Source organism: Cupressus sempervirens, chromosome 5 (assembly GCF_028749045.1).
Source record: "Cupressus sempervirens isolate cs-2001-9-10 chromosome 5, ASM2874904v1, whole genome shotgun sequence".
Lineage (NCBI taxonomy): Eukaryota > Viridiplantae > Streptophyta > Pinopsida > Cupressales > Cupressaceae > Cupressus > Cupressus sempervirens.
The window spans coordinates 761,723,377-761,750,787 of NC_143122.1; the positions used below are offsets into that span (position 1 = coordinate 761,723,377).

Below are 27,411 nucleotides of genomic sequence, written 5' to 3' on the forward strand. Positions count from 1 at the left end.
TCTCATGCATTGGAAAACATGCCTGACATAGGATCACGTGTCCCCCCCCCTCCAAAGGGCAATGGCTAAATGGTAAACTTTTTTGTTTACTTGTCTATGGTGATGGCTAGGCCCCCTGCCATGCACGTACACCATCTGCCCTGCCAAGTATATGCACGCATGTCCGTGTAGTTACCTTTCAAAACAAATGTCGGCGTTGAAGTGACATTTTAGTTAATATGTTCCTATCCTTTATTTAAATAAACTTATAATGTTTCCGCTGAATTGCTTTAAACATTTGTGCACACAATTAAATATTTTATTTCATTTGTTTAATTAAATTTACAATTTTTTTATGCATTTTTTTTTTAACTTTTAAATTTTTTATTTATATTAAATTCAATGCAAATGTAATATAGGTTTGGTTATTTTTTAAAATTGTAAATCAAATAATTTTGAAACATAAAAATTTATAAAGTTTTTGCATGATTTTTTTAAAAATTTAATTAAAGTTAGTGAGTTGAGGGGAAACTTATATTATCATAATTAAATTATAATAATTTAATATTTTATTTTATTTGTTAAGATAAATTTATAATTAAAAAAAATAAACATATTTAAATTTTAATATTTAAAAATAATTTTTTCATATTAAATTTATATTAAATGTAAATGTAATGACTTTGATTGTTTCTCCAAATTCTAAATCAAATATATTTATTTTTAAAATATGCACACTAATTTTTATTTTTTTACTTTAAATGGTAAACTTTAATATGTTTAAATAGTTTAAAACATTTAAATATGGCTAAATGGTAAACTTTTTTGTTTACCCTCCCTATGGCCATTTAAATAGTTTAATAGGGAGGGTAATTTTTATTTTTTACTAATTATTTTAAATAACATATTTAAAATAATTTATAAATTAAAATCAATTTATAAACAATTTAATCTATTTCAATTGTTGTAAATAATATTTAAATGTTTTAAACTATTTAAACATTTAATTATTTTAAATATGTTATTTAAAATAATTGAAATATTTATTCAATAAATTAAAATCGATTTATAAAATTAAAACAAAATTGAATTGAAGTTATATTTTTATATATTTATAATTTGAAAGTATTGTTATAAAAGATTTATAAATTAAAATCAATTTATAAAAAATTAAAATAAATTATAATTTATTACTTTTAAATTACAATTTAATCTATTTCAATTGTTGTAAATGATATTTAAATGTTTTAAACTATTTAAACATATTATAATTAGTAAAAAATAAAAATTACCTTCCCTATTAAACTATTTAAATGGCCATAGGGAGGGTAAACAATTTTTTTTACCATTTAGCCATATTTAAATGTTTTAAACTATTTAAACATATTAAAGTTTACCATTTAAAAGTTTACCATTTAAAGTAAAAAAATAAAAATTAGTGTGCATATTTTAAAAATAAATATATTTGATTTAGAATTTGGAGAAACAGTCATTACATTTACATTTAATATAAATTCAATATAAAGAATTTATTTTTAAATATTAAAATTTAAATATGTTTCTTTTTTTACATTATAAATTTATTTAAATAAAGGATAGGAACATATTAACTAAAATGTCACTTCAATGCCGACATTTGTTTTGAAAGGTAACTGACATGCGTGCATATACTTGACAGGGCAGATGGTGTACGTGCATGGCAGGGGGCCTAGCCATCACCATAGGCAGGTAAACAAAAAAGTTTACCATTTAGCCATTGCCCCTCCAAAGTGTAGATTTGGGTAAATGGGAAAGCCTATACGTTGGGTGGAAAAAAAGGTAGCATCTAAGATGAAAGCTCCTTTATAAAACCTCCTCTCCCATCTTCCTAGGTGCCTCCAAGGGCCGCCCAAGGACATATTCAGCCTTCTCCTTCATCTAATACGTGTCTTGAGGAGACTCCTTTAGAAAATGCAGATGGTGGGAGTAAGGGGAGGGAGGTGGATCAAGTTAAGAAGGTTATTAAATTAGTTAGTTAATAAAGAGGAATAGGTTAGTAAGTTGGTGAGTATGTAATTAGTTGGTAAGTTTGGAAATGCTAAAAGGGTAAGAAAGGATTTAGATAATGTAGTGAAGGGATATAAATAAAAATAGGCAAAAAAAATCCTTGTAATAATAAAAAGTTAGTGCATAAAATAATAGGAAATAAATAAGTAATAGCCTAAGAGATATTTAAGTGTTGTTAGCCAAGATGAATATAGAATTAGATTTGAGAAATAACATTGTTAGTTAATGGAATTTATTCAATAAATTAAATCTATATGATATGTATCTTAACATGAATTAAAAGTAATTAAATTTCCCACTATGAGCATTATCATTGTATAAGACTATTTAATGGAAAGTTGATGATATTGTGACAAATAGAGCTAGCTAGTTAATTCTCCAATTAACGAAAGGTAGATGTTATACATGGTCACATAGTAAATGGAAAGTATATGACAAATTAATGAATAAGGTATGTTAGTAATTTGTGTTGTAGTTAGTGGGTCATGTGAATATGGTGTCTTTGAGATAATAGTAATAGTTAGATGAAATTAGTTGCATAGCATATGGTATGTTATAATTATTACCTTCAATACTATGTGGTTAATATAATTATAATATTATAGGTATTGGATAGCATGGTATGTTTATGTACCTACAAAACTAAGATGTTATTAGGGTTGTGTAAATATAGATTGTATTACATAACATACCACTCATGTTAGGTCCACATATAAAAAAAATATAGATGGCAACGACAGTGTAACACACAAGGATTCTATAAGTTAAGACAAATTTAAACTTAAGGTACCAATGATATGGGAACTGCAATGTTTCTCAACCAGTAAGGGACACTTTGATTTTGAATAATGATAATAATAATAATAATGAGCAGGGAAAAAAACAAATTCAGTCGTGTTTTTGCCCTGTAATTTTGGGCATGATAGCGTAACTGAGATCAAGGTGGTCCAACTGTGCAAATTCAAATAAAGATGAACTGATGTGACCTTGTGAATTGTATCCACTCAAATTGAGTAGAGAAACATGGTATGTGCGGAGGTTACAGATGACTCCCCTTCGGGTGCAGCAGTTGAACCCCTGCCAGGAACTAAGAATGTTATATTCATCTACAACTACTGCCTTGAAATCTAGGAGAAGATTTCTTTCAGGGAGGGGCATGCAATTGCGAGGGGAATGGTGAAGCAAACGAAGCAATAAGATATTGCAATGATTGCCAATGCAATTTTGCCATATGAAAACTTACTCTCCCATTCCTTCCACACTAAAATTTGTGTTGTCTTTCAAAAAGAAGAGGTGCTCATAGATGAGTTTTTGAATAAACAAATTGCTGTCTATGATTAGATATTGTCGATTAGAGTACAATGTCGTGTCGCTAATGTTATTAGTGAATAGTGAGATTGGATGTGCATTTTTCATATGCAAGCACTGGGGTGGCTTCTCATCCATCAATATGACTTATTTTTCCAAATTATGCTTCTCTATAGTCTTAAATCGTGGCATGTGAAAGAAAGAAGACTGTAATTATGGGCGTTCAATAAAGGACTTAAATTTCTTCGAGTTTTAAAGTTGTAGATTGCTTCCACTGAATTTGAGGTACATTATGGAGAGCTTGGAGTGCATAGTTCGAATGCCATGTTTGGTTTTCCACCTCCTCATGTAAGACGGTCAGTAACAAGAGTTTTTTAAATTGATTTTGCTTGCACTACAATTGGCAGTGTTGTGTTCACCAAGGATTGAAAGCAGTATCAAAAAGGAATAAAAGAAGAGTTACATATATACTCCACTACATGATGTTTGAATAAGTAGGAAATTTATTGCAATTATGAGTTAATATTTAAATTAATGATTTAATTGATGTTTTTTGTAGTTTTGATGTCAAAATAAATGCCCTCTTCTTATTCATATAAACCTTCAATTTAGGTTTCTTCTTGCAATGATAGCTGAAAAAAGGTGGCCTCTAATGGAGGCCTCAAAAATCTGGAGCAAATCAAATAATTACTAACAATCTTATTAATTTTTTTAATTTTTAATAATATGACACCAGTAATTGTAACTATAGAGGTAATAAAAAATATGTGTTTGTAAATGAACTATTAATAAAAAATTGAAAGTAAAAGATACAAATGGTGCTAAAAAGATGAAGTAAGGACAATCAAAGGCTTCAATGATAATGAAAAAGCAAATGGAAGATCTTTTATGCCATCAACAATGCTATAAAATAGGAACCAAAATGAGTTACTACACAAAATGTGTGGTTTTGCAAATGGTACTATAGCTTAAACATAGTTTGCAACAATGAGTGGAGTGTAAACATAAATTTTTATTCAAAAATCATATCAACTATCAAGAATCAACTATCACCAATAAAAAATCGTATGGGTTATCAAAATATCATCAGAACAACCTACATATGAGCTCTCTACTACAGGTATAATGGATAACATGTATCTGTTTATTTTTTATTTTTTGTGTGAGTTATGTATTGTGGTTTACTGGGTTCTATATCAATCTCTATACAACATGAGAGCAAAATAGGCATATTTTTTTGTTGCATATATAGCCATATAGATCAAGAGCTGTTTAAAAAAAGAGAGTTTATAGTACATGATGAAAATGAATTTATACACTTTGGCACACATTGTTTAAACATTGGTTAAGTATCATAATATGTAATATATAAATTTATATATAGCTTATTTCTATATGATCAATTTAATATGTTCCCATTTTTAAAACCGAAGTAAAAAAAAAAATTAAAAATATTTTACAAATTTATAACTTGATTTAAATGTTTAAAATTTTAAAAAATTATATTCAAAGTTGTAAAATATAGGCAATAGCTTTTACCTAGTGATTAAATTTTTTGATCTTAGCCAATAAAAAATTAATACTATTTATTATAATACTTATACTTTAATATTTATAAAATAAACTTATAAGATAATTAAGATACACAAAAAATGTTGTTAAACATTTATTTTGTTAATTTTTTCAAAATCTTACACTCTCCTTTGATTATCTAACATCCCCTTCTTGAGGTATCATTAATGTACATTTTTAGCAGTTCATTCTAACAAAAATATGGATGTTGATTGGTTGTTCATATCTCAACAATTATTTTACTGTCTCTCTTTTATTTCATCCATTAACTTTAAATTTTTTTGCAAAAAGTATGGCCCTTGCTCAAATTTCCTTCTCATGGTGTCTAAAATAAGAGCATAACCATAGTTGTTAATGTCATGTGGAAGGCTAAAAATTAATCAACGAGGTGTTAAAATTTCAACATAAATCTAGGCAAGAAAAAGATGAAGAAAAAACATAGGATTTGTGAAAATAAAATTGCATCTCTAATATTCAATAATTACAATATGCATAAAAATATTATTTATACAACAATAAACTACCAATAAAAACAAGATATTCGATGAATAACAAGAAGCTAATAATAACTATCTAAATTAGACTTACTATTGTATGAACCCTTTATTAACAATAATCAAATTGTAATCATCCTTGATCTTATTGTACTACATGCAAACAATCATGCACCATTCAAATTTAAAGCAAAATTAAGGATCGTCATCCACAAATTTTGAAATCATATTGAAGATAGAAAGTTGGAGCTAACAAGAGTGAGATTAGTGTTAAAACATGTACTAACATTAGGTTTTTTGAAAGTAAAATTTAAAGTAAGTTTAAAACATATTATTTGTTGAAATTAGATTATCAAAACAAATGAGATTATAAAATTTCCACACTATGCAAACACACTATCAAAAGCTCATACTAGTGAATCCATTAATGTAATATTAAAATCTACAAAATGTGACCTTTCCAAATAGTTTGATACTTATGTACATTCTCACCGATGTTTTGATGTTCTGACACTTTCTAGGGTCTAATAGTAGCCACTAAAAGATTTCATAGGTTTATGATCGTATAAGTTATCAACCAAATACATCTAATGCTTTTTTTTAGTGTCTTTACTTACTCCAAAGCCTTGATTGCATCTTCTAACCTATGTAAAACATAAAGTACTCGAATATAGTTTGTTAAAAATGAATAAATTTTATCTATGAGACCAACATTGGCAATATTTAAAATGCTCACACAACTTTTTTGTACTTGAGGATTGATAGTAGATAGGAAATAACAAACATGAACCATCTAATAGAAAATATGTGTTTTTCTTTGACAATGGTTAGACTCTTGCTAAATGATTTGGACTTGAGGGTTGATAGTAGATACAAAATAGCAAGCATGAACCATCAAATAGAAAATATTTTATTTTTCTTTGACAATGGTTAGACCCTTGCAAATTGCTTCTAATCTAGCTATGTATAATGTGTTGTGTTGGACATTTTATGTCTCTTTGGTACATGCACTATGAAGGTTTAAATGGATCAAATTTATCTAGACATGTGAAACTGGAACAACTAATATAATTCAAATTTACTTGAATTACAAGTACATTTACATAGCTATGAGTAACATACCTTTATCAATATTGAGATCAAAATGTACAATGAGAACCACATTTCCTAACAAAACTGGTAAATTAATAAAAGTTTACTATGCTAATGTTGTGCAAACATAGAAAAATTGTATAGTTAGAAACTTGAGAAGACACGTGAGATTATGGTGGTAATTTTAGAGATACCCACTTGATCATTGGTATATTTTTAGTCAATTTTCAGCCCTCTTTCGAAGTCATAACGTTTATGGATTCCTATATGTACACTTGCAACTCTTAGATACAATAGACACATTGAAGAATTAACCAATATTTTAAATTATCCTAAATAAATGAAATTATCATATAATATTTAATAAAAATATAAATCGTTATAGGGTATACATAACTTTTGGGAGCAATTCACAAGACCTATCACATAGACAACAATATTTTGCCAACAAGGTGACACTCCAACACAAATTGACTTTCGTTGCATGTTACAAAATACACACAATGCATAATTGACTAAACAATATTGGGAATTACAAACACAATGTAGAAATAATAGGTTGTATTTTTGAATAAAGTGCATTTGACTAATCAAAACACCTTTAGCCTATAAACAATCTAGTGGGGAAAACAATGATAATGATGTTGACTCACTTCCAAAAGAACTCTTTCTATGTAGAGGCCAACAAATAATGATAAAAATAAAACTCTTGATTCAATAGGTCTTGTAAATGGATCACATGGAGGGGGGGGGGGAGGGCGGGGTATATATTGTGTACACACCTAGTTGTAAACCCTTAGAACTACCTCTATATGTGGTTGTTTGATTTGAGAACTATACAAAAGGTCCACCTTGGAATCAAGATCACCAAAAATATTAATGTATAAGACATATATCTTTAGGTAATCATAGAAAAATACCACTATCCATGTTATTGACACTCACCATACATAAATCCCAAGGATTGACACTTCAAAAAATAACAATTAATATTGGTTCAAGAATTAAATAACTAGAAAACCTTCATATAGGACAACCAATCTCCTTTGATTGATATTTAAGAGTGAAAAACAATCCATATACAATTGTCAAGAAAAAGGAAGACTTTCACTATAGTGTGGAAAGGTACAAAATCTTTTACTTTTCGTTTATGTGTGTGTGTGTGTGTGTTTACTCATCACTTTTATATTGGTTACATTTATGCATTTCAATATCATCTTTCCCTAATGAATAAAGTTTTTGTGCTATAGGCATCGTGAGAAAATGCCCCTTGTGGCGATGTAAATTGTGTTTTTTTGAAAAGAAATTATATTACCAACTAAAACTTTTGCTTCTTAAAATCCATTTGTTCTTGTTCCGAATAAAAATAACCCATTACCTTGTAATACATACAATATATAAACCATGTAAACAAAAATGTGTATAAAAGATTCTACTATTTTCTTCAAAAATAGTTTACTTTGTGGAAAAAAATACGTACCATTTTAAGTATCTTAATTTTTTGTTTTCCTCTCTTACATTTCTTTTTGTTTTATGATGAATCTTATGAATTTAAGAATAATTATATTTAACTATTTCAAATTAACAACGTTTAATTTATTTGTTTGAACCTTTTAAATTAATTAAATGTCTACCAAAAAGAAAAGAAAAGTGTGCAATCATCTTATAGACTTCTACCTTTTTCGACTATCAGTGTGCTCCTTGCTCTGTCGAGTGCAAGTGCTAGTAACATATTATTATATATTGACAATTGATCATGTCTCATTATTTGGTGATTTTTCCTTAGAAGAACTTGTTCAATTCAACTTTGAGTGCATTAGAACCCTACGTACATGTAAGAATTGCTTTCCTTCAAAATTTAGCATGCTTTAGAAAAATTAGAAGTGGTCGAATTTTTGAAGGGAAGTTTCTTTTGACAGAGATCTTTGCCAAAGAAAATAATATTAGCCATCTCACAGATTCTGGGACATTTCAGAAGTGCTTGTAATGTTGTTTCTGAAGTTGTCCATGATTATATATTTTTTAAATTCAGATTTGGTATATGTATGAGATAGGATAGCTTTAGTTGAGGGTCATGTAGTTAATTTGCAATTGACAGAAATTATCAGGAATCATTTTCGTTTTTTAAAAGATGCATTTTAATTTCTAAGTATCTGAAGTGTGTTGTCTTCACAGATAATTGTTTTACAAAAGTAGAGTTTAGCTAATACCTATATATATGTTGTCATTTGGTGAACATGGACGTCTTAGAAAACATATCAAGGCACCTCTATGAAAGGGAAATTTTGTGTTCAGTTCTTGCATTGTCTTTTAGGATCAATTGTGTAGTTTGATTTGGTTCTAATGGTTTGGGTCTTTCTAGTGGACCTTCCATAATGGAAAAAACTAAAGGCAATGTTTCTCTTTGGCACTTCACTTTTCTTTTGTAACTAAATTTTCCATGCCTATGATAGGCTCTCTGCCATTTATCCTAATAGAAAGGTTTGGGTCTCTTTTCTAGATTTATCATAATAGAAAGGTTTTAAAGTCAATATTTCAACTCGGCATATTACCTTCTTCAGTAATTATAATTATATATATATATATATATATATATATATATATATATATATATATATATATATATATATATATATATAGAGAGAGAGAGAGAGAGAGAGAGAGAGAGAGAGAGAGAGAGAGAGAGAGAGAGAGTTTTGGGACCAACTTCATAGTTTGATTAGGTTCCTATTTGTGTTTTTAATTTCTTTCCTCAATACCTGAGCAATGCTTATATTGAAGGTACATTAGCGAGGGTGTATGTTGAGCATGGTGGATGGATATGGTATATCTATTATTTGATGAAGGGGGAAACACTTACCACAACTTTTGTGACTTTAAGCCCAAATATTATATTTGCAATGCCAAATTATTAGCCATTAAAGTTAGTCATTTAAGTGTCATGATACATGCCTAATGTAACTTTGCAAGGTGTAATTATTATGATAAGGAGACTAATGCATATTGCAGAGTTGGAAGACTTCACCATTAACACTAACTGGGTTCGCTATATGGGAATAAGGGTTGATTACCATTAATAACTAGCAAAAAGCGTGCAAAAAGGCATGTAATGAACTCAAACATGTACTATAGTGTGGTTGTTATATGCTTGTTCGACATAGTGGTTTCAACATTTATATTAATTTCCTCATATAACTATATTTGATATTTATTGGTAATTATTGGCGTAATATTCCCCATTCTAGTTGAATGTGGCCTCCCTTTAGAATATTTTTTTACTTGCATATTTTGTAGATTGACCTAGGGAATGTCAATCACAACAATGAAGACTGAATGTTATATGCACCATGGTCCACCTTGTACTGATCAAAGCCAATTAAGTAGATGTCCCCAGGAAATTTTCATTGTCCAACATTTCCCCCTTTTCTAATGCTATGGTAACCCTGGGATTTCTATGCTCTCCAATATGTTTATGATTGGACAAGAGCTTAAACGGATGTGGAAATTATTACGGAAAATTTGATTTATCATTGGAATTGGAGCAAAAGTCTCTCTACTTTCCTCTTAGAAATATGTTAATTTAATTATTATTAAAAATACTAAAAAGGAAAAATAGGTTTGTTTCGACTGCTATATCAACTTTTAGAGAGTATTTTTTTAGCTATACAAACCTATGCACACTCTCTAATTTGTATTTGTTAAAATGTTCATAAGCCCAAAGTTAGGGGATGTATAAGGAGATACAGGAAAAATAAATGTTTCCAAAAACTTAGAAAAAGTGTTGGAGACCAAAATATTGGGTTATGTTTAAATTGTTAGGCCATGCTATTTTTAAAATGGAGAACTATGGTAAAATTTTTGAAGTCATATCTTTTGATGCATGATATGAGTTGTTTATTTGGGTATTGCAAATTAGCTTTGCTATCTAGAATTCTCTATTTTCTATGCAATGTTGTTGTTACCTAATATTGAAACATCAAGTTTGGTACTATTCAACTATTTATGCATATGCAACTTGTTGCACACACCATGAAATTACCGCTTTACATGATGTTGCTTCCTCTTCTTAAACAATTTTCTTTAATGTCACTAAAACAACTATATATTTAGCAATGTAGTTGTTAGTTGCAATATTGTATGATCAAACTTCATTTTTAGATTATTAATTACTTGTCACTTGTCTAGTAATTACTTAATCATTCTATTATTTATTTTCTTTTATCATTTATGTAACTAATCTATTAAATATTAATTACCAGTAGGGATGTTAATTATGATTAAATTTCATTATTATAGGGGGTATCACATTTGATTAAGTACCATCACAAGGAAACTAAACACACACCAATACATATATACATGTATATCCTATTGGCAATTTGGTTGAGATAAGTTGTTAGGTGTTGTCATTTATGGAAACATTATGAACTATTGAGGCCGATGATGATTAGAGTTAAGTTTGGTATTCAATAACCTAGAAACTTGTCTAAGTATGAAGCATTAATGTAGTGTATGGTCAAACTATTTTATTCGGTGAGGTTCACAAAGAACAAATGCAAGCCTACAAACTTGGAGGAAGTTGGTTTTGACACCATAAAAGATATGTTTAAGACTTGTAAACATAATGATAGGATTTGCATATTTTTTGGTGAGATTTATTAAAGACGGGTTTGACTTTACAAGAATCGAACAACTGGCAAAGAATTGACAATTTGGTCAAGGTATTGATTTGACCTGTCAAATCAAGAAATTGACCCCTTTAAAAGCTTGAAGTCCTTGGTATGAAAGTGAGTGTGTGTCCAAGTGTTATGTCTAAGTGTCTTTAAGGTCACTTACTTCTCATCTTTCTTGAAGTACTCTGCTTACTTTGTTTTTTGGGTCTCCCTTTGCATTACCTTTACTTAATCATTCTAAGCAGGGTTTCATGCTTTCCTAGTGCGCACTAGGTTTAGGTGATTTAGACATGGTTGGGGTGTGTTCTAGCATCCTCCCAATGAGAAGTAAGTGTTTTCCATTGAATTCTCTTCTATCTTACCCTAACATTTCATATCCCATAGTTTTCGGGCTTTCGAGTTGATTTTCCCCTTGAGCAAACTATATCAAGTGCAAATTTGAAGGATGAAGTCGTGGCAATGATTAAGAAGCAATGAATATGATTTTGTCATTCCTAAAGGCGTACAAAACTATGAATCGAAGCCAGGATGAGTCTCATTCAAATTTGTGGAGATAAGATCAAGTACTACTAGGGAATATAGGTCTATGGTATTTCTGTTGCATATTCATTGAAATGAAGCTATTTTGTTTTGTTTCCAAGGCTATGGGAATGTAAGCCAAATATTAGTTCCAATCTTTAAATAGTGTGGACACAATGTTGAAAGAACCATTTAAAGGCTCATAACAAGTAAGGCACACTCGAGATTTAGCATCGAGGCCATCAAAATGAAGTAAAAAGTTGAGTGTCATTTGTCATGCTTTAGTCTAGGAAATATTGTTGTGAGAGGGGTTTTCCATCCCAAGGAAATAAAAAAAGGTCACTTATTCAGATGCTTTGAGAATAGAAAGTCAACTCACTCTAAAATACAAATATCTTTCAGAGATGCTCAAGGGATACTTTTAGAGAAGTTAGTGTTGGAGATGCGAACCTATTATGAAGCGATACAGTGTTAAAAGATTTAAGCTGAAAGTGAAAGAATGAGGTGCGCAAGCCATTTGAGGATGACTCCCCATGTCGAGATTCTTGATAAAGGAAAATAGGTTTGTGGAAAAGCTAAGCATCTCTCTCTCCCGCATGTGTTAATATTATTAAGTATATCTGTATTCTAGATTCTGAAGAAATGTAAGGCACTTCCTGTAAAGATGAAGCATTTGTGTTGTTAAGTGATTCTTAGTCATATCACTTTAAGTAAAGTAAGAATGCTTTTGGGAACTTAGTATTTTATGTGCAAATGAATGAAAAGTTTAAATAACCACTACTCATGGAATTAAATGCAAATCCTACCATTATAATCGTTGGTCAAACTTAATTTCATTCATGTGGTGCCAACATTCTAATTCATAAAGCTATTTCATCAGAATTGCATGCAATTGGTTTCTTCAAGTACATTTAAATGACTATTTATTGAGAACTACATCCTGTGCAATCATAGTGAATGGCAGTCAGAGCTACTAGTTACGATATATTAATTGGCTTGGAGAGTGAGTTAAAAAAGTTTGCAAAAACATCCTTCAAATTCTATGATTTGGGTGATCTTCATAGGAGACTTAATTCTCAACCCATTCACCCAATCACTCAAAAAATTAAAGAGAGCGGATTGCTAGAAGCAACTAGTTTTCCAATGGTAGTTCATGCACCTGAGTTAATGAAGGAATGCATAGAGAGATACAACCCATAAACAAAACAGATTTTGTTTACTGACCAGTCTATTCTCATATCAATAAACAAGGTGCTGATGCAGTCTATATTTGGTATCCCCATGAAGAATTAGTATTGTGATGTTGATTTTGGGTCCTTTGTGTCCATGTTGAATGAGAAGAAGACCCTTAGATGGGAAGACATGGAGAAGGCCTGGTTCCAGACTACCTGCTAAAAGAAGAGCAAAATGCCAAAGACTCTTTTTGGCACAAATATGAAACAAGAGATTGTGGACATCCTCACACTGCTCAAACTAAAAGGAAAAGAGAAGATTTTGGAGTTCATCAAACACTACTTCTTCTTAGAACATGAAATTTGTGCTGAGGATATGCAGATTGACTGGGCACAAATAATTTCTAATGAGCTCGCCTCATGGCTGAATTCGGCCAGAGGATTCAAGCAATTCTACATGTCCTCTTATTTAATTTATGCTTTAGAAATAGACCACTTGTGGCCTAGTCTCCCTAGCATCCCAAATTATGATGGGCACACCAAAGTCTATGAATTCCACCTGCATATGTAGCTACAAAAAAGATATGAGTACATAGCTATCAATGATTCTTTTACAAAGAGGCTATGCTGGGAATTGCAAGGATGCCCTAAAAGGAGATTCTCACCAGAGGAAATTTTGGCCATAAGCTAATTTGGATGCTCATTCATCCATTTTCCACGTTTCTCCTATTTGTAAATAGAAGCTTTGCTAGATTTTCAAAGAGGTTTCCAAGATATGTGGAAGATAAGGTGGTTCTAGTTGAGCTGTGTCGATAGATACTTAAAGTGAACAAATTTTATTTCAATGTGAAGAAGATTGCCAATATTTCATTCCCTATGATGGTAGGCCCATATTCATGTGCCTCTAGATCAGATGCTTGAAATTTGGTAAAGAGTTTTGAGAGCAAGATTAAGTTGTTAGACTATGAGCTGCTTAGGCCTTAATATGATCCAATTAAATTTGTAAGGGATCATCTAAAGTTACGATATGCCTATAGGCATGTCCCGAATATTGAAGACTTCTAGTCTAGTTGTCTCAATGAGTACCAAACTCAGGAGAGATTTTGGTCACGACTAACCATTGATGAAATTAAATTATATAACGATTTAGTTGATGTTTCTGACCTTGCTAATGATGGAGCCTACATGCACCCCACATCTCATGATAAAATCAAGGGCACAACAATTTTTTCCACCCCACTTATAGATCCATTCATTAATACTATGGAGGTTCTCATGCAAGGAATAATAAAGAGAACAAAAAAATGGGCACAGTGGACCCAAGCAAGGAAAAAGAGGACCAAAACTACTAGTTCTACAGGTGAGGTATCAGCTAGAGCCACCCAGTCAACCACAACAACAATCATAGTGGCCACTATGTCAGCATATGCATGGCCATCACAATCCATTGGCCAAGGTGTAGACTAGCTTCCAGAAAAGAATGTGCCCCTTATTCCTACTTGCGGAGCTGGCCCTCTCCTGAATGTCGAGAATACTGGAGAGAAGGAAGATGACAAGGATAAGGGGAAGGATCAAGAAAAATCAGTGGCCAAGCCATCTTCCCTTTTCAAGTCATAAATTTGGATGGCAATACTAACCCCATGGATGACCAGGAATAGGAAGCACAAGAAGCAAGGGGATACTTTAGCCATTTCAGTAACCAAGGTAGCTGCCTTCCATGTTGCTTCCTAGAGCAAGCCAACTCCATAAATCTTGAGGAAGCTATTTGATCTCATTGCATTACAATCTGCTATCAATGTGCTCTCTATAGAGTCATGGCTCGAGGAGACCATTGATTGGAAGACGAGGAGATATGAGGATTCAGCCCCATCAAAGGACTTCATCACACAAGTGACCTCCTCTCATCCATCTACGAAGAAAAAAGAAGAAGAAAACAATTGTTGCACTAGAAATAAATTCGACAACTGGCCATATGCTAGTTGAGATTGCTAAGCCATGGAAAGAAGGAATATTTCATGAGCTCTCAAAGGAAAATTTCCAAATTAGGACAGTGGATTTTGGCATTCCAGTTTACAACTCCATGGTGAACATGTGGTAGTCAACTAATGAGAAAATCGAGGACAAGTTGGAAGAGCTTAGAGTAGAGAAGGAGATATTGAAGGCCTCAAACAAAGAGCTATTGGAATACATAAAGTCTACACTTGGGAGAACTTCTTCAGGTTAGTTTGACTCAAATATAGAGGAGAATAAGAACTTACTCTTGAAACAACAACAAGAAAGACAATTCGGGCAGGTAGGCCAAGCCAGGGTGGATTAGATGAAGGGTCAAGGTCCCCCACTAGTTGAGAATTTGGGAAGCCTCATAATGGATGCTCACAAGCTTAGGGAAGTGACTTAAAATCATGAAACAACCACACAAAAGGTAAGAGACAAGATGCAAGAGAAATTCGCCCTTCTATAGGAAGTGATACACTTGAAGACAAATGTGGTCATTGCTCATGAGATTTTTAAGAATGGAAGGAGTCACTATTTCACTAGAAGCAATCCTTGGAGTTTGTCATAGAAAGCTCCATGAGATCTGCAAATGAGCTTAAAGATGTGCATGATCTGGTGAAAAAGGTCCTTGAAAAGTTGTTTCAATATTTGAAGATATTGCACATAGAGTGCTTGATGTCCACTAATTGAAAGCTTATGGACATTGAGAGAATGAAATCAAAGTTTTTGGCTTTTATCGACAAAGCTGTTGACCCGCTCAACTTCCAAGTGTCCAAGATCCAGGAACTTTCAGAAAAGGATGCAATCATAAGGAGAGAAATGGAGAAATTCCAATTGAGGGTGGCCAAAATTGATGAGGTGATAGAGATGCATGACTACTGGATGGTCTAAGCCGACAATATCATCATTCCAGATGTCAAAGATTTGGACAAAGTAAATGAAAATATGAAAGCTTATAGAGTCAAATTAGTTACTTCTAAAAAGGCATGATGATTATGATACTTTTCCAAACATCTTCCATTTTCCTTCTATGTTCTAAACTTAGTCATTCTTGGAATTTTGTCAGTCTCTATAATGGAAAATGATTCAAGATTGTCCTATTCTTAGTCTTTCTATTTAGAGATGCTCTGTGAAACAATCATCCATATAACCAACCATTTTGAGAAGTCCTATAAATGTAATCTTTGATGAAGTTAATAAGATCGGTAAAATTTACTTTGGGAAAACTCTTTTAGTTGGGACTGCTGTGCATGAATCTAAGTTCATTTTAAGTTTTTCTATTCATTTAGTTTAAAGTTGAGTATATAGAATGAATGTGTTAATGTTGAACTTTGAATGAATGTAAATGAACTTGGTTTTGTTTCCTTCGTTCAATATATTGTATGTCTTACTCTCTTTAGCATAAGAATGTCTTTTGTTCTCTCTATTGTTTTTCTTAGTTCATGTGTTTAGAGTAGTTAGTTGCATAAGGAAGCCAAAAAATTAGTGTTTGGAGTAACTGAGAGATAGACAATTCATGAATTGTCAAAACATTAGCTACCATGTAATTTGGGAATTACTTATTTCACCATCTCTTCCTTTCTTTTGACTATCATAGCTAGTTATGCATGTTTCCATTTCTTGCATCTAGGTTGTAATAGATTGCACGGTTCGAGTTAGTCCCTCTGTTCATTTTCTTAGGTTGTTTAAAGTGTTTAACAACTTAGTTTTTGCCTCTTCTTCTCTCTGGTTAAGAGAATACCCCCAAAACTAGAAAGAAAAAATTCATTGCATATATTACATTCATAAGGGAGCTCTACCTTTAAATTCAAGGGTCTTTGATAGATTACTACACTGATCCATTTTGTTGTTAACTTATTTATTTTCCATAAGCCATTGGTCAATCAAAGAGTCAAAGTATAAACCAAAATATCAAGGAAGACAAACTGTTAACAAATAGGTTTCTATTTGTGTTTTTTATTTCTTTCCTCAATAGCTCAATGATGCAAGGTTCAAGCCATTGCCTCCAAGTGGTTGCTATATGTATGCACGCATACATGCACGCATGCTCACTCACTTTCTTTTGGGACCAACTTCATAGTTTGATTAGTTTCCTATGCGTATTTTTTTACCTTAGCAATGCAAGGTTCAAGCCATTGTCTCAATTGGTTGCTTAACCTAAGGATGCATTTGTTGATTGCAAAAACAATATACATTGGAATGAGAATTGAATTACTATTATGTTGATCAGAACTAGATTACTATTGTTTTAATCATATTATGATAGTTTATTGTGGTGGTTGTTGGGCATGAATGGTATCCTCATCAAAATAAGATTCATATAATTTAATAAATAATAAATAAATAAAATAGTAATAATAATATAATATGAATAATGATATGATTATAATTTTTTCATATGTAATAGGCAATTATCAAATTAATTAATAATTTACATCAATTTTACTCTATTCAAAGTGCGAGCACTATGAGAAAAAGAACGAGAAGAAAAACCCCTAGTCTAGCCTGAGACTGAAGTCCTATGAACAAGGGGAGGGGAACTTACAATACAAAGAGACAAGGGCATACCCTTGACTTACATGGCCAAAATCCTATGGTTGAGGTGGAATACCATCTATACATGTGCCTGCAAATGAGGACCTCCATTGGAATATCTTAGAAGGATCCTTCTCAGGTAGCGATCTAGGAGAAGTATTGCACAGAAAAGATCTCATGACCGCTTAACTCTAACCTTTACCCAACTTAGCCCTCCCTGCAACTAAGGCAACACCAAATATTGAGGTGAGGGAAGTGGTTGGTGGTGTGGGTTAAAGGTTCCCCCAGCTTGTGATCAGAAGCTAAATCATATTCTATAGGAGTATATAAAAAGTCAAGAGAAAGAGAAAATAAACCATTTTCCTCAAAGAGTGCATTATGGGAGAGGAGGGAAGGAAGAGCTCTTAATATATGAGATTTCTACAAAATTGAAAACATGGGCTACATAGTAGTTAAAACCCATTCTTACTCAGTTGAAGAAATCTATAATCAAATACCAAGAGAAAAGAGATTGGAGGACTAAAGGACTGATTCTGGAACCTTAATCCAAATATAAAATATGTTGTCACTAATATAAATAGAGATATTTGTGTTACATTAGAGGAGGGAAATAAAATAGAGCACTGCCCATCCAACCTTATGATGGAGAGAGTAGAGGGAAGGGATTATACTAGCCCCAATATCATTCCCCGACCTTGGTGGCTATGGAGACTATAAATTAACATTCATGCCTAGCTCAAATGTTAAAAGGAACTCATGCGAAGACAACCCAAGGGGGTTAAAGTTTCACCCAACCTGTGATAAGAAGGTAAATCACATTCAGTAGGAGTATTCAAAAACTTAAAGAAAGTGCAAATAAACCATTCTCCTCAAAGAGTGCATTAGTGGAGAGGAGGGAAGGAAAAGTCCTTAATATATGAAATTTCTGAAAAATTGAAAACATGGGATGCATAGCAACTAAAACACATTCCTACTCAGTTTAAGAAATCTACAATCAGATACCAAGGGAAAAGAGATTTGAGGGTGGAAGGGCTGATTTTGGAATGTTAATCCAAATATAAAATACATAGTTAATAATACAAATAAAGATATTTGTGTTGCATTAGAGGAGGGAAAGAAAAAAATGCACTGACCATCCAACCTTGTGATGGAGAGATTAGAGAGAAGGGATTATATTAGCCCTAATATCATCTCCCAACCTTGGTGCTTTGGAGATTGTAAGTCAATTTTCATGTTAGGTTCAAATGTTAAAAGGAACTTATGCAAGACAACTCAAGTGGGTAAGGGAAATAAAGCCACATAAGCCTTTAAGTTGGGGATGAAAAGGAAATATCAACCCAGTTCTCATTAAGAGGCTAAAATGGGTACGAGAGTGATGTTGAGAGGGGGTTAGGTAAACTCATTTCCCCACATTCAAGAAGGTTGAGAGAATCCACCCCTTGGGCTATATGAGCTATTTCAGAACTAAGAGCACTCTAAAGAGGGTGTCAATTGCTAATCCCAAAGCTCCATAATAGAGAAAAGAGAACCCAAAAGAGGCTAGGGGGCTTGATAACATTTGCAATTTAAGAGACTATTTCCACATAAAGAACTCGTGAAGTTACTGATTTATTAAGTGCAATATAAATTAACCCCAACTTTAAATTTCATGTTGGTATTGCATCTAAGATTTTGCAAATATAAATTGTTAGAAGATAACATAAAATATTTTAAGAGGGACCAAGCAAAGAGAGAGAGAGAGAGTCCAAAATATAAAATGAAATCGAAACATAATGAAGTAGCTATATTAATTGACCAAGAATGTTTGATTAGATGTACAAGATATTCATTAGATATAAAAAAGGCCCAAAAACACCTTTTAGATGTCCACATCATGTTATGACCAATTCATGCACATAATGCTCTGCTTGTGTGCATGGCTAGAAACTAAGGGGGTTAATTTAGACTATTGGAGAAGTTCAACATTAAGCCCTAACCATGAAACAAAAACAGCCATAAAAAGATGAGACTACACAACTATTTGTGAGAGAGGCCAAAAACATACAATTATTCACAATATTGATAAAAGGAGAAGTAAACTTTAAATTATCATTCCTCATCCAAGGAATCCACTTCATACTCACTGTTTTCTACTTAGTCTTGCCAAGAGGAACCAAGCTTAACCATGTCATTCAAGGGGATGGGGGGTGGGAAATTCAAAAATATCAAGGAGAAACCACCAGTTAAGATGAATTGAGAGGAGTTTGCCTTCTTGATTTTCAATGACCAAGATAGGTTTAACCCCTCCTATTTAGTTCACCATTGTGAACTCACTCCATTTTGGGATGCACGGGTTTGCATTAATGTTGTCTAGAATCAACCCTAGTTCTATAACCAATTGTGATTTGAATAGGTGTTGTCAGAGTCCTAGCAAGACCCTTATATTAGAATATTACATAATATATTAATATGAAAATTAAATATTATATTAAGAGATAAAACATAATATTTAGATTAATAAACTAAATATATAAAGTAAAAATATTATGCATTATATGTAATAATATTAATATTAAATAAGAAATATAATTGATATAATCTAGATCTCATTTAAATTATGAAAGATTCAAATTTTGCTTGTACTGAAGGTACATTAGCGAGGGTGTATTTTGGGCATGGTGGATGGATATTGTATATATATTATTTCATAAAGGGGGAAACACTTACCACAACTTTTGTGACTTTAAGCCCAAATTATATTTGCAATGACAAATTCCTAGCCACTAAAGTTAGTCATTTAAGCATCATTTTATTGTTTAAGCATCGTGATGCATACCTAATGTATCTTTGTGAGGTGCAATTGTTACGATAAGGAGACTAATGCATATTACAGAGTTGGAGGACTTCACCATTAGCATTGATTGAGTTTTCTACATGGGAATAAGGGTTGATTATTAGTAATAACTAGCATAAAGCATGCAAAAGGGCATGTAATGAACTCAAACATGTACTGCAGTGTGGTTGTTATATGCTTGTCTAACATAGTGGTTTCAACATTTAGATTAATTCCCTCAAAATTTATTGGTAATTATTGGTGTAAGATTCCTTGCTCTAACTGAATGTGGCCTCCCTTCGAAATAATATTTTTACTTGCATATTTTGTAGGTTGACCTAGAGAATGTTAATCACAAAAATGAAGACTGGATGTTATATGCACCATGCTCCACCTTGTAGTGATCAAAGCCAAGTAGAGTCCCCAAGAGATTTCTATTGCCCACCATTTCCCACTTTTCTAATGCTATGGTAACCTTGGGATTTCTATGCTCTCCATTGTTATATCTTTGTGATTAGATAAGAGCTTAAATGAATGTGCAGATTATTAAGGAAAATTTGATTTATTGTTGGGAATGTAGAAAAATTCATTAGCTCTACTTTCATCTTATAAATATATTAATTTAATTATTAAAAAGGAAAATAGGTTTGTTTTGATTGCTATATCAACTTTTAGAGAGTATTTTTTTAGCTGTACAAGCCTATGCACACTCTCTGATTTGTATTTGTTAAAATATTAAAAAACCCAGTGTTAGGGAATGTATAAGAAGATATAAGAAAAATAAATGTTTCCAAAAACTCAGAGGAAGTGTTGGAGACCAAAGCATTGGGTTATGTTTAAAATGTTAGGCCATACTAATTTTAAAAAGGAGAACTATGTTACAATCTTTAAAGTCATATCTTTTTATGCATGATATGATCTATTTACTTGGGCATTTCAAATTAGCTTTGTTGTCCATAATTCTCTATTTTCTATTCAATGTTGTTGTTACCTATTATTGAAATGTACAGTTTGGTACTACTCAACTATTTATGCATATGCAACTTGCTACACACATCATGAAACTACCACTTTACATGATGTTGCTTCCTCTTCTTAAATAACTTTTTTCGATGTCACTAAAACAACTATATATTTAGCAATGTAGTTGTCACTTGTATTTTTTGTATAACCAAAATTCATTTTTTGATTATTAATTACTTGTCACTTTACTAGTAATTACTTAATCATTCTATTATTTATTTTCTTTTATCATTTATGTAATTAATCTATTAAATATTTATTACTAGTAGGGATGTTAATTATGTTGACAATTGGCTAATTGAGGTATGTAATTGTTGTCATTTATGGAAACACATGATGTAAATGCTTACAGGAAACCTCAGAAATAAAGATACTTAGTGTTTGGTAATCATAAAATTGTCTAAGTATGGAATTTCGAGTATAACAGTATATTATTTTGTTTATAACTTATTGCTGATGTCATATTATGACTAGTGAAGTTAGATAGAGATAGTATACATGTTGGTGATGATGTGTATAACCCTGGAAGTTAGTATAGACTGTACAGAACAAAGATAATCATGTTTTAGAAAAACAAGACAATGACATTGAAAGAAAGGATTTCTTTTTTTTACAAAATAATTACTTGTCCAATTAGGGCTGACATCCTAGATGTTTACTCTAAGTTGAAAAAGTATATTGTGGTCTTAGCCAACCTGACAACAATTTTTGTAAAGACATGGTATTTATGCAAAGGACAACTTGTGATGAGAAGTGGTGACCACATATGTGCTAATTATGATGTTGAGAGATTATATGCAAACTTTTGTAAAGAGAAATATATGCAAAGTTTTGTGAAGGTTATTTTGTGATTCAAGATTGAGTTGAAGATCAGAGATCAGTCAAGGAAGAAGTTATAGTACATATACTCTAGAAGTCTAATTACTTGTTTGGGTAGTGAGCTCTTCTTGTAATTGGAAATGCATGTTTGGGTAGTGGGCTCATCTTGCATGTACTATATTATAACTCCTAACAAGGTTGGAATCTCCTAAAAGGGATTCAAAGTCTCCTAATAGGGACTCCACATACTAAATTTTCACATTGACTCCTATCAAGGTCCATCCTCTAACAAGGGACTTATGTATCAGTATATTATCTAGTGGGTATCATTTCCACTAGACTTTTCCTTGGCTAGGGTTTCCTTAGTTAATAAATATGGTGGTATGAGTTATCTTTGTGCATGGTTATTGTTATTGTTTAGCATTACTTTATTACCTTTTTATGTATGGTTTAACGTAAGAAATAATATCCAATTGGTGACTAAAGTTTGTAGATTATTGATTCACCCCCCCTTAGTAATTCCTATTTCTAACAATTGGTATCAGAGCACAGTTACTTTGAAGAGGCTCAACAGCTTAAGTAAGATCCCTATAAACATGGAATAGTTGATGAAGAACTTTGAAGAGGCACTTGAACAAATTGATTTCCTTACTAAAGAAAGAGATAAGCTGGAAGACAAATATGAAGACAAATATGAAGACTCCAAAGTATACATTGGACAATTAAAAGAAATGATTAAACATCTCAAATCCAAGCCTGTATCTACTAAATTTGGAACTAGTGATGACGACTATTCAAAGCTAAAGACAAAGCACAAGATCTTGCAGCATGAATTAAAGATTATGAATCTAAAGTTGACTTTAAGAAATGATCCCAAGAAAGCTGAATTTGATTTAAGACTAGGAATGCAGATCTTAGAGCATGTTTGGAAAAGAAAACATCTAAATTTGAAACATTGGAAGAAGATCATGAAGAACTTCATAAGTACAAAACTATTGTGAAAGGTGAATTAACTCAGTGCAAGCAACAACTTGAGAAGCTTTATTCTAGCAGAGAAAAGCTTGATGATTCAATGTCAATACAGAGACCTACTTATGGTAAGACTGGTGTTGGTTATCTAATTAACATGTCTACTAAGAAACCTGAGATTAGATTAGATATGAAAGAAAAAGATAAATGTGATGATAAGATTGAATCTAGTCAATCTTCTGATAAACCTAAAGAAGTTGGACAAGACAAGGAAGTTGACATTTTGGATGAACCAAAGCAAGTTGAATCTCCTAAGGAAACTAGGTATGAATTTAGACGTAAGTGTTTTCCATGTAATGAAATAGGTCATATAAAAAGAGATTGTACAAATAAGTCATTTAATCATGTTAAGGATTTTTATTATCATAATTGACAAGGTATGGGTCATAAAGCAATTGATTTTAGGAAATCTAAGTATGATAATGATAGAAGAAATAGTAGAGTGTCTAGAAATACTAATCTTGCAAATAGAAGAAGATATAATAAAAGGACATCAAGAGAAGGAAGACCTTATGAAGATAGAAGAAAAATTGTGTGTTATAAGTGTAACAACTTTGGACACATTGCTCATAATTTTCATGCACCTGACGATCAACAAAATCCTAGAAGTAGAGCACCGGTATCTCAGTTATGCAACAACTTTGGACATACAAAAAAATATTGTAGAATGGAAAGAAACTTCAGAGATAGAAGGAACAATGGAAGAAACTTTGAGAACAGAAGTGTAATAATTTGGTATAGCTCTAATACCATGTAAGAATTTTCCTTAGGATAAGATTCACCCAAGATCAAGGAGCACAACCACAAGCACATAGTAGATCGAAGAGTATGATCAATATGAAAATGCTTTCTATTATCAGAAGCATGTAGAAGCATGTACATACACATAATGAGAGCCTATATATAAAGGCCTTAAAGATGCATCTAGAATGTGTCTAGAAAGAACTAGGAGATAAGCATGACAACTAAGCACATATCTTCCACAATAAGAAAATAAGCACGATGATGTGCCTAGAATGTTGTAGACACCATGTGCTCAAATAATATGCTAACTCCTAAGTGTGGACAACATGTGCATAATTAGAGTGCAAACTTTTGTTTTGTCAACATGAAAACTCACAAGAGCGTGCATACTCCTAGGTGAGTAATAAATAATAAAATATATACATTAACCTAAGTAATATTAAGTAAGTGCAAATAAGTAAAACAATGGCAAGGGTATGTAGGAGATGCATCCCCTGTATGAAGAAGAAATCTCAATGATGAATGGTGTCTTTGAAACCTACTCAAGTATCCTTGTGTTGATGTCGATGATTGCTACTTCCAAGACTGCTGAAAAGAACATGCACACATTGACCAAGGATCAATGTAGAACTTGTCTCAAAGAACCAATAGTCTCCTCAAATGATAGAGAGACCTCTTGCAACTTCTATACATAAGGATCCACAATCACATCAACCTGCGAAGATTGATCATGTAGAGAATGGATATGAGGGTCAGAGTGAGCCCTTTCAACAACTGTAGAAGGATTGTCCTCATCAAAGAGAAGCTGGATATTATCAAAGAAGTCTCCCAAATCTGCTGTGTGTGACACCATGAATAAACCTCCAATATCTGACAAGAAGGCATCACCTGAGGCTGGAAGACCTTGTCTACCCTATAGTGCTGAATCTATCACTGTGGCTATGTGTGAATGTGGAATATGCTGATGTCATAACCTCTCGCTGCAACTGTCGATAGAACCCCACATATCTAAATTTTTTGAAGTACTATCACTCTTGTCACTATCAGTTTCCACAATGCATGAAGTAGTCTCCTCAAAAAAGAGAAGACAAATTTCATCAATGATGTCTCCCACATATTCAATGTGAGACTTCACAAATAGGCCTATAAGGGTGGGAAGGAAGTCATCACATGAAGGTAAAGTAGAAAGACATGAAGAGTCTTGCTGCACTAAATCTGAAGCATCTATGGTTGGAACTAGATTAGTAGAATCAATAGGAGAATCAAGAGGTGGGATCTCATTTGGAGTTGGAGGAACCATGGTTGAGGTGACCAAAGATATAATGTCTTTGGGAAAGGAAGAAATATTTGGATCTCCATATGCTTCCCAAAGAGCCATCCAAACATCATAAGGAAAACTTTCCATAAGAAGAGGAGCAAAAGATTCCTTACTCATACTGCTATATATAAAGTGAATAAGATGATGAAGATGATCTACCCAATTTGGATGAGGTGGCAGTATCTTCGAGCAGAAATAGATGAGCAATAGTTAAGGCACTCCATTTTTTATAGTTCCCTTGTGTCAACTTTGGTCTTATACCAAACTGACATATGTGACAAGCCTCCATGAGATCAATGAATGTATGCACCCCCCAAAATACATAAATAATCAATCAACCCCCCTAATGTACAATTTGGCACTTAGTGCAATAGCCACATGCCAATTTAGGGCCTATTTCTAAAAGTAGTATTTCTATTCATAGAACTTATAATCTGATTGTAGATCTAGAAAGTAGACAAAAAAATGCACTTTCAAAAAAAATGGAACTTGATTTGGAGTCCAGATGAGCTCGTACCAAGCATTTGAAGTGGCAAAAATTGAGATTTGTGACTTGCTGAAAAATTTAGGAACAAAGATCTCAAACCACCTACATCAATGTGTAGATCACAAAATTCTACCCCAAAACAAAAAAATTGCTCACAAAAAGGAGTCCGTATGAGGAAGATATCACTGTTTGAAAATTGCTGCTATTTTATTTTTCTTGAATTGTCGCCGCACCTCCAAAAATCAAATGGATCTAGATTTTGCCTCAGATGTTCAATTTGGATGAAACAAAATTTGATTTGGGAATTTTTTGACCTTTTGAATATGATGCAAATATATGATTTGCACCAGCAAGCTTCAATTGTCACTTGCAAAATATCTCTCCTACAAGCCTATTGGCCAATTTTTTTGGAAAAATAATGCAAATCCAAAAAAAATTGTAGAGAGGTAGATGAAAACATGTAGATCTAAAAATTAAATGTACAAATCTAAAATGATCATATCAATTTTGTAAATCAGGCCTTCCTGTTGCTGGTTTGCAATTTTTTTTGCCTCATGATCAACTTTAGCCTAGCATAGGCAAATTTATAGTCAATCTTCACCAAATCAGCATTTTAGACACAATGGTGAGGTTAGATCTAGCTCTAGATGCTCTTAATGATAGTGATATTCTAGATTTGGGTTGTGGTATTGAAGCAACTATGGTCTCAAATGACTAGTGATGATAATCTCCCCGAGCTCTAATACCATGCAAGAATTTGGTATAGCTCTGATACCATGTAAGAATTTTTCTTAGGGAAAGATTCACCCAATATCAAGGATCACAACCACAAGCACATAGTAGACCAAAGAGTATGATCAATATGAAAATTCTTTCTATTATTAGAAGCATGTAGAAGCATGTACATACACACTAGGAGAGCCTGTATATAAGGGCCTCTAAGATGTATCTAGAATGTGTCTAGAAGGAACTAGGAGATAAACATGACAACTAAGCACATATCTTCCACAATAAGAAGATAAGCACAATGAGGTGTGTTGGCGCTCAAAATTGCCTTCCCGATTTTGAGCACCATTGAAAAATCAAGCCCTTAAATGCTTTTAAAATGCGTATGTGCCTGGTTGTACCCGGTTGTCCATTTGAGACCCCTAAGGTGTTTAATGCTTCTAGCACCTTTCATTCAACATGCCTAAGCATTTCGTGAAGTTAAATTGAGTTTCTGAGTCATTTGGAAAAGTTTTGTTTTGAGCTAGTATCAATTTTGCATTTTCACCTAAGTGTCAAACAGCGATAGGAGGCTTTGTTTGTAAATAAATATCTCACAACCAAAAATGTTTTGTGATTCATCGCTTTGGAAGTATCTAATATCCATACCTGAGAACCTATGTTTCAGATTTCGAGTCATTTCGAGTCCGTTTGAATAGGTTTTGAATCCCTCAAAGTTGGTCATTTACTGTTTTCATGCTTTTGCACTTTGCACCTAATTCTGGGAAGCCCTATTTGACGTGCAATAACTTTTGACCAATTGACCCAAATGAGAAAATTCTTTTTGCGTTGTATTTTAGATGTCAGAGACTTGTTATCTTCCAAGTTTCAGATTATGAAGAATCTATTTGGTAAGTTTTTCAAGCATGATTCCAAACATAATTTATAAGTTTTAACTGGTGTCAGTAATTGCAGATTGATTGTAACCCTTGTTTGGGACGTCATATCTCCTGATCTGTGATAGGTATGATCGAATGGTTGGTTTCCCTGTGTTCTATACTGAAATTACTTTAAGTGTGCCAGTTTGCA

The 27,411-nt window shown here is 32.3% G+C and overlaps 1 pseudogene; it reads left to right on the forward strand.

Moving 5' to 3' along the window:
* LOC149558138 (26S proteasome regulatory subunit 4 homolog A pseudogene) overlaps positions 1-27,411 on the forward strand; it is a 35,249-nt pseudogene that overhangs the window by 6,379 nt on the left and 1,459 nt on the right.